The sequence below is a fragment of the Triticum dicoccoides genome, chromosome 7B, assembly GCF_002162155.2.
Source record: "Triticum dicoccoides isolate Atlit2015 ecotype Zavitan chromosome 7B, WEW_v2.0, whole genome shotgun sequence".
Classification (NCBI taxonomy): domain Eukaryota; kingdom Viridiplantae; phylum Streptophyta; class Magnoliopsida; order Poales; family Poaceae; genus Triticum; species Triticum dicoccoides.
Genome location: NC_041393.1, coordinates 766,472,536 through 766,485,718, shown reverse-complemented (window position 1 = coordinate 766,485,718; position 13,183 = coordinate 766,472,536).

The following is a 13,183-nucleotide window of genomic DNA, read 5'->3' as shown; positions in this document are numbered from 1 at the left end:
GACTAGGATTTTCACTCCCCCCATTGGTGCCGACGTCGATCTGCTTCATCTCCTCTGGCCTTAGAGCCTTGAAGGTGTGGTGGATCCTGGCCCTTGCCCGTGTAAGGGCTCCTGCTTCGTTTTGAGGTGCTTTTGTCAGTTTCTTTAGGGTTGGTGTCCTACTTGGGAAGGTGAGGCGGTGGCTCCCCGAAGATGGAATAATGTTTACCTGCCTTGCCCCGTCTTGGCGGTGTGTCTAGCATCATCAGAGGGCTGGTGGAGGTGTGTTTTTGACTGATCTTGTGGGATTCGATCGATGTTTGTCTTTAGTGGATCTGCTTGGATTCAGTCTTTATTCGTCTGTGTTCGTGTGTCTATAGGTTGGATCATTCCAATCTACGCTTCTCTTCATCGGCGACGGTTGTTGTTCTGGTGCGTTGGTTCTTTGGGGCCTTAGCACAACGAATTTCTGACTGTCTACTACAACAAAGCCTGCCCGGCTCTAGTGAAGGAGGGGTGATGATGGCGGCGTGACTTCGACTCAATCTAGTGCTTGTAGTCATCGTTAGGTGATGTACGGACATGGATGTAGTTTCGATTGTTTCTTATGTTCTTTGTATTGCAATGATGTTCGATAAATAAATTGAAAGTTTTTTGAAGAAAAAAGAGCATCTTATATTGAAATATTCAGAACATCTTATAACTAGGAGCAGAGGTAGTAGATATGATGACCCTGGGCTACAACCAGAGGCACCATATGAACCGAGCAAGGGGGGTGATGTTGTGAGTGTCTCACAGTATTGCGGCGAGTTGCAACGATCTCTCGCGTAAACCGGCTACAGGTGAGTTCGTGCATTCTAAAAAATAGACAAAGTAAGAAGGAAAAGGTCATTCTGATACTGCATAGAGCCACTAGCCACTGCACCACAATTGAGTTCGTGGTTGCATAGCAGGCGCAGACTACTTGATGTAAAATACCCGAGTTTTTTTTTATTTCTCCCCTTTTCGTTCTTTTTTTCATTTCTTTTGTTCTTTGTTTGGTTTTCTTGATTCTTCTCCGGTTTTCTTTGGTTTTCTTTTTTGTTACATTTTGTTTTTATTTTGGTTTCTCTTTTTCATAGTTTTAATTTTTTTTTCTCATTTTCCTTATTTTTTATTTTTTTTATTTCTTAGTTTCATCAATTTTTGATTTTCTTTGTTTCTTTATCGGTTTTCAATGTTTTTTAATTCTTTTTGCATTTCTTTATTTGGTGTTATTTTTGTTTTCTTATTTTCCTTGGTTTCTTCTTTGCTTTCTATTCTTTTTTGTTTTTCTTTTGTATTTCATTCTATATTTTTCGTATCAAGAGCATTTTTCAAATATACGTTTAACATTTTTCAAATATGAGTAACATTTTTTAATACATCTTCATAATTTTTTTCTATACACATTTTCAACATTTTTTCAAATGCTTAATTAACATTTTTCAAATACAGGATTAACTTTTTTAAGAAATGGTTAATATCTTTTTTTATACATAGTTTTAAATGTTTTTCAAATTCTTGATTAAAATTTTCCAAATACAATAATAAAGTAAATTAACAAACGGTCAACATTTTTTCTATACACATTTCACATTTTTTAAATGCATCATGAAGATATTTTTCAAATGCAATGATAATATTTTTCTAATACATGTTCAAAGGAGGTGCCCACATGTAACATTTTCTAATACATGTTCAAAGAGAGAGGAGGGATTATTTTTTTTTTCATTATTTGGGTGTGTCCCACATGTAAGGAGGTGCTCGGTAAATAGTCAAAACAACCTCTAATGAGTCAAAACCGGGCAGAGGGTTGATTCCTGAACCGGGTGGTTAGTTTGGGGTTAGGGTGGTGAGCCGAAGAGGACTAAATAGAGCATGAATCGGCGGGTAGTGACCCAATTCCTCCCTCAGCTTTTTTGAGGAAGCATGTGAGCTTGTGCCATCTCCCTGCTCGCACAAGTTCGACGCTGCGTTCCCCCTCCCTGCACTCCGAGAGCCTAACTGAGTGGGAACGGCTGATTTGATTGTTCCTCGCGAGCCTGTGTGAGATGTGGTTTAAGTTTCATGTTATGCAGACCCAACGATGCTTGTAGGCAACCATTTTTTTTAATACATTGTGAATATTTTTTCTATATACATTTAACAGTTTCCAACAGCTTGATTACCATTTTTTCAAACACTTTGCAACATTTTTTCAATTTCTTGACTAACAATTTTTAAATACATGATCAAATTTTTCATAGACATTTTGTTTTTTATATACATTTTATGCATACATGATACACATTTAATATTTCTCAAATGCTTGGTCAACCTTGTTCAAATGTTTTATGTAGAGTGATTTTTTTAATATGTTAATTTAGAATATTTTGAAGTATCAAAAGGTAAAAAAAGCTAAAACAAAACAATAAATGTGAAGAAAAACAAAACAAAAACCAGGGCATTTGTTCTCACGCGCCAAGGCCGGCCCAATCTGTGCTCCCTTCAGCGATGATGGTTGTACCACCTCGCTGAACGAGATCACCTAAAAAAAGGGGGGAAAAGAAAATAGAGAAATTGTAGAAATGGATGAAAACATGTATGTTATCACAACTCCTGCGTTGGTCGACTATATGAGATGACCTGCGACACTGGTTCGAATCACAGATCGTGTGCCTTTTTTTGCAGTTTACCTTGTGTGTTTAGAAAACAGGAAAAAAATGACATATGGGCCGGCCCGACTATGACGCGGGGGGTAGCTGCTGCAGGCGCCGGTTAGTGAAAAACAGTACAAACCGGCGCCTGTAGTGCCAAATAGGAATTGCCCGTGCGTGGGCCAGCCTATTTGTGGTGCTGTAGCGAGCGGTGTAAAATTCGCAAAACAAGCACGCAATACCAGCGATCGAAGTGGGGACCCCTCACTACACAATGCATCATATCCGAATATTTTTCCAAAAAAGATCTGAACACTTTTTAAAAATTCGCAACATGTTTAAGCAAACGTTATTATTTTTAAAAATGTGAAAAATCGAGTTTGTGAACAATTTTTCAAAACCAGAACACTATTGAAAAAACGTGAACTAAATTTTCGAACACTATTGAAAAAACGTGAACTAAATTTAAAACTTGAAAAAAAAAACTCCGACTTTCTATACAAAAAAGTGAACAAATTGAAGAATTCTGATTTTTTGACAAATTAAATAGTTTTTGAACAATATGACAAAAATAAATAAATACCGAACTTTTTTTCAAATGTATTTTATCTGAAGCCCGTGAACAAAATTCTTAAATTCTACACAAAAAGCGTGCACAATTTTCGAAAGCTTGAATAAAGTTCAAAGTTGCGAACAGTTTTTGAAAATTTAAATTTATCTGAAAAACATGAACAATATGTTTAAATTGTGAACACGTTTTAAAAACGTGAACAAAATTTGAAAAAACTTGAAAAGTTTTTGAAAACGTCAAAAAAATTCCAAAGTTCTATACAAAATGTTTAACAGTTTTTGAAAATGTGAACAAATTTAAAATTTTAGAAAATTTCGTGGAAGTGTGAATAAATTTTGAACAAAGTGAACAAATCTATAAAACATGAACAAAATAATGAAATTCTGATTTTGTTTTTGTGAAAAATATGAATACAAATTTGGAAGCCAAACGTTTTTTATAAAAACAAATTGAACCAATTTCAAAGTTCAGATTTTTTTTATGAAACTTTTGAAGTTAAGTAAATAGAAAAGGAAGAAAAGGAAAAAGGAAATAAAAAGGAGAAGTAGAAACCAACAAGAACAAACCAGGTTCAGAAAAGAAACTGCGATTGCCATTGGGCGTTGCATAGGGTTTTCCATAGAGCATCCCCAAGTTCGCATTTTGTATAGAACTGCGATTGCCATTGGGCGGTGCATAGGACTTTGGAATTTTGTATACAAAAATATTCTATACAAAATGGGGGCGCGCGTGAATGGCAATCGTGAATTGCCATTGGGCGATTCCACTGGGAGATTGGGCGCTTGGGCCATTGGGCCCAGCCAGTGTAACAAGCCTGAGGGCGAATGTATTGTGTTTTAAACACAAAACTCACGTCGTTTTTCCAAATATTCAGTCGGTTTAATTTAAATTTTAAAATATCAATGAATCTAAATAAAATGTTAATTTATATAGAAATTGTTCATGAATTTTGAAAATGTTCACAAATCATCAAAAAGAGGTTGAAAAAAAAGTTCAAGAATTTCAGATTATATTTACATTTGAAAAGAAATCGCCAAATTTGAAAAAAGATCATGAATTTTAAAACTGTTCATAACTATAAAAAACAATGCTCATGAATTTAAAAAATGTTCACAATTTTTTAAATTATTCGTAAATGCAAAAAACTATTCAAAAATTGAAAGAACATTCACGAATTTTAAAAAATGATTGCTAGTTCTAAATATGTTCGCTATTTGGAAAAAAAGTTCATGCATTCAGAAAATCTTCACAAATTTTAGAAACATTTTACTTTATTTGAAAAATGTTCATGTATTTAAGAAGGTTCTGGATTTGACTAAAATGTTAAAAAAATAATAAAAGTTCATGAATTTAAACTTTTTGCAAAATAATATTGTTCAATATTTTAATAAAGTGTTCATGAATTTAAAATAAGTTTATTAACTTAAGAGCAGACAAAATATATAAAAAGGATAAAAATGGAAATTAAAATAGAGAGGAAAACAGAAAATCAGAGAAAAGAACAAAGAAAAAGAAAACCAGAAATCTGGTGAGAGGAACAAAAGAAGAAGAGATGAGAAAACCGATCAAAAGAAAAACTTAATGAAAGGTTCCAAAACCAACTCGGAATGTTCAAATACATTCTACACCTAAAGCTCACAGGCTCTCGGTTCTTAATGGGATGGCCCATGTGTGTGCGCTAGTTGGCGGTCGCAGGTGACATATATCGTTATTAAGCGATACATATCATTTGCATCAAGCTAGGTCCCCAGATGACGGTTATGCTAGTGCGGCAGGCTATTAGTTGGCCCAACGTGCAGCAAACCTGGGCCTTCGGCGCTCAGTTTCATGATAGCTATAGTGATTGTTCGGTGTATGGGATTGGTGGTTGTCGGGCGCGTGGCGGTAATGGTGTTCTGCAAGGTCCGGTTGGCTTTTTCGAGGCCCGGTTGTGTAGTTGGCAACGCACGCAACTGGGGAAAACCTTCTACACACAACTTTAGTAGTAGAGCGCGTTAAAAAAGGTGCTAGTGCTATATAGGGTGCTAGTGCTATATAGCAGTAGCGCCTTCGGGACAAGAGCTCTACAGATCAAAATATAGCAGTAGCACGTGTTCCTGTAAAAGCGCTACTACTAATATTCCCATTGCTAAGCCGATAAGGTACACATAGTAGTAACGATCTTATAGAAACCGCGCTACCGCTAGGATTTATGTAGCAGCGCGTTTACTATGAGAAGCGCTATTGCTAATGAAATAAAAAAATGAAAAATAAATAGAAAAGTAAATGAAAATGAAAGAAATAGAAAAAGGAGAAAGGAAAAAAATGAAATGTAAAGAAAATAAATGAAAAAGCGAAAAAAAGAGAAAGGCATAGCAGTAGCGTCTGTTCATAAGAGGCACTATAGATAATATAGCAGCAACGCGTTTCCTAGACCCCCGCTATAAAAACAGAAAAGGAAATGTGAAAATAAAGGAAAATACATAGCTATAGCAGTAGCGCGTTTAGTAAAAACCGCTATAGCTATCTTAGCTATAGCGCATTTTGCAAAACGCGCTACCGCTAAGTTTGACTTAACCCAAAAACAGTTCCCCCCGGCCACCACTTCTCCCCCAAATCCCTCGCCGCACTTCGCCGCCGTCTCCCCAATTCGCCGTCGCCCCGCTTCGCTGCCGTCTCATGCCGACATCGATGCCCCCGGGGCCACCAGAGCCTTGCGCCGTCGATGCCACCGAAGTTGCCCCCAACGCCACCGGAGCCTCCCTTGGCACCACGGGAGCCACCCTCGATGCCCTGCCTCCCTCGCCGTCACCGGAGACGGCCCTGCCTCCCTCGCCACCATTGCCTCCCTCGCCACCACCGGAGCCATCCTATGTAAGCCTCCACCCCTCCTCTCTCTCTCATGCATAGTAGAAACACTGGACAGAGAACTAGCTAGCTAGGTTAACTAGTTTAATTAGGTTAATTATCTAGGTTAGTGCAAAAATTTAGTTAGGGCTTTGACAGAGAACAAGTTAGGTTAACTAGTTTAACTAGGTTAATTATCTAGGTTAGTGCAAACAATTATTTAGGGCTTTGACAGAGAACTGCCTAGGTTAGCTCATTTAATTAGGTTAATTATCTAGGTAAACTAGGTTAACTGACTAGGTTAAATAGCTAGGTTAATTAGGTTCATTAGGTTAACAAGCTTGGTTAAGTAGGTTGGCTAGGTTACATCAAAATTTTATTTTAGAGCATTAGGTCAGAAGAGTTAGAGAAATGGAGTTCCTTTGCAATTTAATTGGGTTCTGTCCTAGGCAGAGAAGGGTTAGAGAAAATAATGTGTGTGAGAGAGAGGAATAGCTAGATTAACATAATTTGGGTTCTGTCCTAGGCAGAGAAGTGTTTAGTGAGATCATTTTGCAAAGGTTTTTGATTTTTGAAAAGACCACTATTTTTCAAGGAAAAGAATTTAGGCAAGTTTTATTTTAAAGATGATCCCTTCCTAGACTTTTATTATTGATTATATCTTTTTGTTGAAGTGGTCATGTTATATCTTTTCATTGAAGTGGTTCGATTGTGCCCAGGTGGCCTTTTGTTGTTTCCAGGGAATGAAGCCGAGTGGCCTATGTTTTGCCAGAATGTTGATTCATTTCCGTTCCGGCAAATTTCAGGTGCTCGATTTGTCCACTTTTTAGCAAAGGGCATGCCAAAATTTTCCATGAATTTTGGGATGACATGTGCTGCAAACTAGGACATATCGAGTGCCCGGGATTTGCCGCACCGTGAAGGAATCAACGTTCCTGCAAAATATAGGCTTTTTATGTCATTATTCATTTTATTAGGTCTAGAATTAATTGACTAGATTTAATCATAGGAAACATGGCTAGCAACGATGAAGGGTAGGGTTTTGGTGATTGCGACGACGTCTATCTGGCGGCACACGAATATTTGAGCCTTGCCAACGATCAACGGTTGTTGTTGCTGGGCCCACCTGTCTCATCTGAGACCGACATTGAGACTGGCGCCGAGACTGGAGTTGAGACCCAGACCGGCACCGAGACCGGCACCGAGACCGGCACCGAGACTGGCAAAGCCATAGAACCAAAATCGAAGAGGAGATGTCGACGCCCAAACCAGCTCCTCACTACTAGAGTAGTGGTCACGGAGGTGGATGACGACAATTTTGAGCCAAAACTGCATGTGGAAGCGCGCTCCTGCTACGGCAATCAGATAGGCTGCATCGTACGGGCGTGCACCACCATCAATGATAATAAACTAAAGAAGAGGCCAAATATGAAGCACTCCATCCTAACCCTGCTGCACTAGATATTCTTGTTCCCGGGTCGGGATGAAATCCAATATAAAGATCCACAGAAAGACCTGGCAATGAAGCAGATAAACAAACGCGCCATGACCAAGTGAAGCGACGCGTTGGCTGCCTGGAAAGTAAGGGTGAAACGCGCCATCAACAAAAAGGAACCCTACTCCAAAATTGTGAAGGAAAATCCGACAATCACGGAAGAGCAGTTTGAACTATTCAAGGCGGCTTGCGATGCCGAAGATGCCAAAAAAATTCAAAGTACATGAAGGGGCTTCAAGAGAGAAACATGGGGAGCCATCACCTCAGAAGCCGTGGTTACGCGGGGAAGAGGTCCATATGGGCCAAGGAGGATGCGGAATGCGAAAGTCTGGGCATCCCAGACCCCTTGCCGGAGTTCACCGTCCCGCAGGAGTATGACGTCCGCAGAGCCCGGTACTGTTGGGACCCAGTCAAGAAGGTTTTCGAGACGGACCCGGTCACGACGGAGTTCATGAGACTGCTGGTAATTTTAGTTTCTGATCAATTCGACTGCATGGTTAGTCATATTTGCAAACGATCCTTATTCCTTTTGCAAAGAGAGCATCACAGGATTGCGGGCGAAAGCGACTCGCCGTCTGAGGCGTTGGCGAGGCCCAAGTGGGACACCCAATTCAACCGGGCGTTGAACATATTGAAACAATTCCTGGTGGACACTCGGCCGTCGTATGGACGCGTGCACGGTGCTGGAGACAGCGTCACATGGAAGAAGTACTATAGTGAGACCACGGAGGAGAGAAAGGAAAGACGGAGGTTAACTGAAGAAAGCATCGACCAGAAGGTTGAGGTTGCGGTTGAGAAGAATTCAACTAAGACAGTCGCAACAGCGGTAGCTGCCGTAAATGGGAGATGACAGTCTTGGTTCTGGCTATCGTTGGTTGGAGCAGGCGAAATCCAGAAAAAGATCCAGTGGACTTTCCCCTTGCTGACTTCTTCGGGAGCAGCTCGACTAGCGTTGCACCTGCACCTACACTAGCACCTGCTCCTGCACCGGCTCCCGCACCTGTTTCATCTTTGGCTGAGCTCGACGCCCTCACGGTACCTGTCACACCGGCCCTCTTCAATAAATGTATAATATCTCGTTTCCGTTGCCTTTCGGATGTCTCACATCGCAGACATGTCTTTGCAGGCGGACGCCGTGCACCATATTGTACGACATCAACGGCCAGAAGGTGGACGTGGGGAAGGCGACAAAATTGAAGTCGAAGGAACAATTGTTCCACAGTAGCTGTGATTGCCCCAGACGTCTTCAAGGTTTCCGTGGCCAGTGTCAAATCGGGCCACGAGAATTTGGTTCCTCCGGTACTAGTGGGAGATGACGACGAGACCCCGTAGCGGCTTCGCGATTGCAAGATATGGGTCCTGTTGTGGCCAAAGAGTCTGCTTCGTCTGGAGGCGGCCGGGAGCACACCCATGACCACGCAGCCTTCGCAAGGTATGAACATTAGCACCCCACCTACCCAATTAGCGTCGCCTGTCGTGCTGGGTGATAGCGGACTGGGTGAGGAAGAGGCTCCATTAGTCACTGATGACATTGCCATAGATGAGGATGAAGATGACGATGACACTCAATAGTATCTCAATACTGGCGCCATTGATGATGGGGGATCGATGGCTCAGCAGTATGACTACTCAGGGTTTGAGCGACATGAGTCGGTGCCTGAATTGCCGCCTCCGGAGCCTGAACATACTGTAGACGGCCTTCCACCAAAGAAGCATCGGAAAAGAGCGAGGAAAGGCAGCAATTAAGCTACTGCTATCATCCAGCCGCCTCCGCAGCCTCGGGTTCAAGACCGTATACCTGTTCGCGGTGCGGCGAAATACCATATCGCCGGTGAACCAATCCTACCTAAGGCATCGGTACAGGCCATACACGGCGATCTAAGGAGACTTCATGACGATGTGCTGCGGAGAGAGAAAAGCCTAATCGCCTCGGAAAATCCAGGATACCCACTCTACGTGGTTAACGTGCCACGGCAAAGGTTGTACGTCGACCCAATCTCCGCGGAGAAGTTCTTCCTTCGAATTGATTACATCTTCGACATGTTTCACTTGAAGAAGCCGGATTTTACGTTTGTTTGTGCAGAGCACCGTGAATACGCGAGGGACTACCTCGTCAATTTCATGGTCGCCAATAAGGACAAGGAGATGATTCTCGTGCCTTATCATCCCTTGTAAGTCATCCGCTCGGATATCCTTCCTTCGATTTTAATCATTCATTTGCACGACGAAGGCTAATTAATTTGAGGTGTGCTTATTTTGCGTAGCAACGGGCGCGCCGTCCTCATCATCCTTTACCCCCGATGGACTCGTCGAAGAACATGAACCAAAAGGATTACACCCACATCAAGTTTGTTCTCGATAGTGCTATCTTTTTCTACGGCGTACGGGGTGGAGAGATCAAGATCAAGAAGACTAGGAACGACAGGTCCGCCTTCGGCCATAAGACTGACTTCTGCTGCATCCAGCAACCGAGTGATAGTCTTAATGATGGATTCTATGTCACACACCAGATGCTGGAGTACAGACGGGATCGGCAGAACCTTCGCATGTCACCTACAGCTGGGGATGCCCATATTCTGCAATGGGCAAGGAACGTAGGAGATATCGATGATCATCGGCTTCGAGCTGAGTTCTATCGCATCCAGCATGAACTTGGCCAAATCATCATGAAGGAGGTCCTCGAAAAAACAGGGTTGTTCTACGAGGAAGGGGAAATGTCGCGGCAAGACATCCGAACACGCGTAGCGGCTCAGCGTCTCAACCTGATGCCTTACACTAAGCTCGGGGACTATCTCCCTGACTTGTATGGATGGCACGACATGCTTGAGTGATTGTTGATATATGACAACGTGTCCGTTTAGTCCATACTTTATGTATGACAAAACTTTGAGTTATGCACGACGAAACTTTATTTGTGATGTTAATTAAACCGTCCTCCTCAACTAGTGAAGATCACTCTAGTTAGGGCATTTTGGGTATGATGAACTTTGTTATTTATGCTTATGATATGTTGCTTCTATTTTTGCCAAGTCTGTCTCTTTCTGTTGCTCAACTATATATGTTGCATATCATCGACTCATGTGACGATGCAAGTGCATAGAGCATCGATGGCGAATAAGTGCTACGCCAGGAGTGTACGACGAGTGGCCATAGTGTCAGGCCCAGGTGTACCCGTTTCCGGTTTCCGAGCGACAGCCAGTAGTTAGTTTAGGTTCACGCTAGTGCGAGAGAGGGGTACGAACTCATGTACTGCATAGTTCCGCTCTCACTCATAGTGATAGGTCTTCTCGCGTATATCATTGTTTAAATGGATGACGATGTAGTTGCAAGAACTTGCATCGCTATTTTCGAGATGATGACAAGAGACCACTTTGTGTTGGATGATGATTATGATGATGACATGATTTGATGCTATGATTACATTTGTATGTGTATGATGCTAAAGATTATTGTATAAAGCATGTTCATATACAAAACAAATATGCAAAAAAAAACAAAAACTAATAAAACTAACAGTAGCGAGGGGAGTAGAGTTAGCAGCAGCGCGCCCTTACCAGTAGCGCACCCTGAACTAAAGCAATGCAGATATTAGCAGTAGCGAGTTGCCCAAAAGCCCATTGCTACTAGCCATGTATAGTAGTAGCGTGGGTTATCACGCGCTACTGATACATGTTAGCTGCAGCGCCTTATCAGTAGCGCGGCTCCCCGCGCTACTGATACACCTAATACGCGCGCTATTGCTAGGCTTTTTCCTAGTAGTGGCAGCCTAGGATGAAGACCCTGCTTCAGTACGACACACTTTTCTTACTTTGAGGAATGTTGTCGGATAACAACTAAAGGGCCAAAGCTCGACGATGGTTCCCGAAGACCTACTACATGTGATCAAGCAGATCTCCAAAGCCAAGGGAGAAGGATTCTCAGTGTTTTTTGGTATTTCTTCTGGATTACTTCTCACGTGAATGCATAGTGTTGATCTACTATTTTTGTTGCTCTGGTTTATTTGGGTGTATTGCTCTGGATTACAATTCGGTTACTATTTTGGTTTATGGTTCAGGTGGGCTAATGTTTGTGGTTTATTCAGGTGTTGTTTTGTTTCACTGGTTTTACTGTTCTGGGTTATTCGGGTTTGCTGTTTGGTTTATTTGGGCTATTGTTTCGGTTAGCAGTTATTAGTTTATTCGCATACTGTTCCAGTTTTTGTTCGGGTAATTGTTGGTGCACTGGTCACTAATGTCATGGTATAAAATAGAACAGTAATCAGTCAAGGACTTATTTTTTCCACGGGATATTGTTAATGCGAATATACTGTTCAGTCTACTATTTTGTGTCTCGGCAGCACCATCACCGAAAAGGAACGGGAGATCATCGAGCTGGCTCTGCATTGGTACACCGGTGAAGAGAAATGATGTGTAGAACATAAATCTTAACCCTCTATATAAGGGCGCGAGGATGGAGGAGGGGCAGAGAAATGAAGTTTAAAATAATTCTAGTTTTCTTTATCAAAGGGGTATTTTTTATCTTCGAAAACACTGTTCACGCGGGGGTACTGTTCGATGCTAGACACTTTTTACATACGGGGATACTGTTTCGCGGTTATACTGGCTTGATTGATATTGATGATATGGGTGTTACAAGAGTTGATCTACCACGAGATCATAGAGGCTAAACCCTAGAAGCTAGCCTATGATGATTATGAATGTTGTGATCGTCCTCATACGGACCGAACTCTCCAGTTTATATAGACACCGGAGAGGGCTAGGGTTTACATGAAGTCGGTTACAAGGAAGGAAATATAATATACGAATCGTCCAAGCTTGTCTTCCACGCAAAGGAGAGTCCCATCCGGACATGGGACGAAGTCTTGAGTCTTGTATCTCAATAGTCCAACAATCCAGCCAAAGTATATAGTCTGGCTGTCCGGATACCCCCTAATCCAGGACTCCCTCAGTAGCCCCTGAACCAGGCTTCAATGACGATGAGTCCGGCGCACAGTTTGTCTTCGGCATTGCAAGGCGGGTTCCATCTCCGAATACTCCAAAGTAATTATCGAACACTTGAATCGTGTCCGGATCTGCAAGATGATCTTCGCATACCACCGTAGAGAGAATAATTTCACAAATGTAATCTGCTGACAACTTTTGTACGGTGTGACATGACACCACGGTCGGTTTATTATTCGAACCGTTTTCCCATAACCAGCCACAGCGCACATCGCGAGGCGGTTTCCTCGGCACGTCTTGTCAAAGCAGAGATCATGTCCCCTTATCAGGGGATTCCCATCAATACGGGTATGGGTAACCCAACCGTGCCATCTATCATGGCGCTTGGGAAATAAGCGACCCTCAACGGGCAAGTGGGGAGGCGCACCACTTTCGTCGCCTCTATAAAGGGATAAGGGCACCCCATTTTTACCCACGCCTTCTTCCTCTTTCGCTAATCCATTCTTGCTTCCTCGAGCTCCAGCGCCCAAGTCCACGCCTTCTCCGCACAGCCAAACATGTCTGGAGCAGGAGGCAAGTGGGTGGCCTCCACCGTGAAGGAGGAGCGTATTGCGAAGCTTCGGGCGGCCGGATACTTGGCCGCAAACATCACGCACCGGCTACCGGACGCAGGGAAGATCATTCCAACTCCGGAGCCCCACGAGAGGGTCGTGTT